The sequence below is a fragment of the Xenopus tropicalis genome, chromosome 7 (assembly GCF_000004195.4).
Source record: "Xenopus tropicalis strain Nigerian chromosome 7, UCB_Xtro_10.0, whole genome shotgun sequence".
In the NCBI taxonomy this organism is placed as follows: Eukaryota; Metazoa; Chordata; class Amphibia; order Anura; family Pipidae; genus Xenopus; species Xenopus tropicalis.
Window position 1 is genome coordinate 96079627 of NC_030683.2, and position 4135 is coordinate 96083761.

Here is a 4135-nt window from a genome sequence, read left to right on the forward strand (position 1 = left end):
TATATAATAATACAGCGATTCTCAACCTTTGGGTGGCAACCCTTTCACAGGGGTCGCCTAAGACCATTGGAAAACACATATTTCCGATGGTCTTAGGAATAATTTTATGGTTGGGGGTCACCACAACATGAGGAACTGTATTAAAGGGTCGCGGCATTAGGAAGGTTGAGAACCACTGTAATAATAATACAATAACTTGTGATTAACGGTAATGTGTTGTACAAGTGTTGCAAAGAATCACTATAATGTCTCCTGGTGTGCTTAGTATAACATGCCTCCTAATTTCTATATAATGTATAGCATGTACCTTTAAAGGCTAGGGAGGTATGTCAGTGTTGCTCTGATGCTTTGAGAAGGATTATAACAGCACAGGAGAAGGACTATAAGGAAGGATGTGTCATTAATACTTGAATGTATATACCATCCTCTAGTAGTCACAAGCATCATTTATTTCTGTATGAAAGGAATTGTGAAATATTTTTACTCTTTGTTTAGGTTTTTACTGAAACATACAGCAACGCTGCCCCACTTTACTTTGTCAAGATGATTCTGCATGGATTTAGGTACATTGATTTAATTCATGAATTTTCTTCTGCCATAACTTTTGGATTTTCTGATCATTGCTATTTCTATGTATTGAAGTTTTAGTATTAAAGGGGTTTTTATGATATAGACAGTACTATTCTGAGATCATTTGGAACCAGTCTTCATTATTTAGTAACCATACTAATAGAGGCCTCACCACAAATATAATTCATAATTAATATTACAACAATAAATATAACAATAAAGTTGAAGCCTCTGTCTATCAGTGACTTTCTACAGCCAAACTGAAATTCCAGTTACAGCCCAAGAGAAGACAGAATAGCAAAGCTGACTTGCACCCTTTGAGTTGGGACCCAAAACTGGGCCTCCTTATTGCTAAACCAATTCTTTTGTCACAAAGTTGATGCCCACATTTACCCCAGATCCCCAGTGATAAATTTTAAGAAACCCGGATCAATAACATACTAAACATTTACGTACTAAAGGTAAACTTCCCCTTTAGGTTAAAGTCACATGGCATGTAGACTAGCAGTTTGCATGCCATTTGTTTATCCGTGGGTCACGCTCACTGACAAATTTCTGCCTTGTAACCTTCTGATCATGCATGCACTAGTGTAGTCAGAACACTTCCTATATTTGTCTATGAAGAGACAAGTCTGACTATTTGCTGCCTGCCTATCATGCTGGAAATCACAGAGGCAAAATGCTTAAATAAATGCAGAGTAAGTGGGAAACTATACCATTCTTTCTGGAAAGAGATACTGAACATTAAAAGAATCTTCTCACTCGTCTGTACATTGCTAATCCATGGAGATGCCATATTTCATTTCCCTGACCTGTTTTAATTCTTCTAAACATCAATAGAACTCATATATGTATGTTTTTTAAGAGAGGATAATACTAATACTAATATGGTTACTGGAGCATGCAGTAACACAAAGGTTACATAGTTAGATAAGTCCATAGTTAGATGTTCCAACATGAGTCCATCATGTTCAGCTCTTCCAAGTGAACCTTACAACACATGTATCACATAATCAAAGAAAGAGGATATTTTCTGAACACACAAAAGGCTAGCTTATAGAGGTTTTAAGAAGTCTTGGGCTCAGGTCCCATTGTAAACCCCCCCTGTTAAAAAGATAGGTTATGGTTACATACAAATGTTATAGCAGTGACTGCTAAAGTTTCAGAAGTATCCAGGGCAGCAAATAAGCTTTCACACCAAAATTACTCCCACTCCCTACTCTAATTCACTGGGCACCGCAGTTTAGCAACCACTAGGAAATGCCCTAATATTAAAAGATTTAGCTTGTTTGGTTGCACTGTGAATCCTATGATCCCAGGAGCCAGCCCTTAATTCTTAAAATGGTAATTTTCTATTTAGAAGAACCCAATAGCGCATATGCTAAAAAAGTATATTTAGATGAAGCAGGGTTTTACATATGAGCTTGTTTATGAAATATATTTTTATAGAGACCTACATTGTTTGGGGGTATAGTTTTCATTTAAGCACATTCCTTCTATATTTAAAGGATTATAATACACTGGCACATTCTTGTTTTTCACACAATATATTTCCTTCAATAGAATTTACTTCACAAAGGCATTTCAATACTAACTACTATTTTGCTCGTGTAACTCTACAGCCAAGGAAGTGTCATTGCTAACACCTCTGGGATCTACAACTACCCCAACAATCAGACAGGCATCGACTTCATAAACAATAATCTGACTACGGATCTTATCAATGCGTTTACAAACGGGAACATCACTGCACTCAATACAACTGTGAGCAATGTGACAGCAACACCTCAAGCCTCTCCGATAACAAGTATGTATTTCATATTATTATGTTCAAGTACAGGAATGACCATTTTACAGAAGTAACAAATATTTCCATTCAACATTTTATACATGAGGCAGGGGATCAATCACACCTTATATATCTGCATTCTATTTCAATAATGAGATGAAGAGGTAAGTGCCATCCTCTCCCAAATGATGGTACATAAGTCATCTCTAAAGTATAGAACTATTTAAATAACCATATTCCTATTGTTGCTAAAGTAACTGTATGAAATTGTATTGTTCTTCCCAGGTCCATAAGTAAGGCAGTAAGAACAAGGCTGACTTTTAGATCCAGAGCTTGGAGCAGGGAGCAGTATTCCCCTGAACCTTGACTTTAAAATGAGTGCAGCCAATTAGAAAGCAAAACAATTAAAAGTCACTCATGATTATAATCAAAGAAGACTGATCAATTCATGGGCTTTCCTGGGAAATAAAATATAATTTGGACAAGATGATCGGACAAGGCAACTTAATGTCCTGGTCACTATTGAAAGTACAAGTTGATTTATGCTACGGCAAAATAAAAGATATAGATGTATAGATATATGTGGGTGGTGCAGTGTTTTAATCTCGTTTCTTCCTTCCTAATTGCATTGATTTATGCTACATTGGTTTAGTGACAATTCTCTGAACATAGATTTTAGCAAAATATTAATTCATTCATATTAATTCAATATTCATTAATTTTGATCTTTTAGATGTAGTCGAACTAAAGAGCTACATGTCATGCAGTCTGAACTTTACTGGTTATAACATCACTTGTAACCAGTCTTGTTCATGTGTGGGACCTTGTGAGCAGAATACCAGCTACTGTCAGCACAACGGCACTTGTTACAATCAAGCCAATGGACCTGTATGCAAGTAAGTTAAGAAGTGACATGGAAATAGCATGTAAATAAAAGATTAGGGATCAAACGAATGATACAACATACACATGTTTCTAAAGTAACATTAAACATAATTTTGTTTTATAGTTGTACAGATCTATATACTGGAGACCGATGTCAGAATGAAATACAAACAACAACAATTTCTTTCACCACGGAACTTTCTTCCACCAGTAAAATAACTTCTATTTCATCTTCTACCACTGAGTTACCTACAATTACAACACCAAATTCTACATTGCCAGAGACGTCTTCTTCATTAGAAAGCACACATACAACAACAGAAGTTTCGACTACCAGTGAAACAACAACTTCAGTTCCCACTAGTGAATTAACAAATTCCATTTCAAGTTCTCCCACTGAGTTACCCATAATCTCAGTAACAAAATCTACATTTCCAGAAACTTCTTCTTCATTAGAAAGCACACATACAACAACAGAAGTTTCTACTACCAGTGAAGCAACAACTTCAATTTCCACCAGTGAATCAACAACTTCCATTTCAACCTCCACCACTAAGTTACCTACAATTACGATACCAAATTCTACATTTTCAGAAACTTCTTCTTCTTTAGAAAGCACACATACAACAACAGAAGTTTCAATTACCAGTGAAACAAAAACTTCAATTCCCACCAGTGAAACAACAACTTCCATTTTAAGTTTTACCACTGAGTTACCCATAATCTCAGTAACAAAGTCTACATTTCCAGAAACGTCTTCTTCATTAGAAAGCACACATACAACAACAGAAGTTTCAATTACCAGTGAATCAACAACTTTAATTCCCACCAGTGAAACAACAACAACTTCCATTTCAGGTTCTACTACTGAGTTACCCATAATCACAGTAA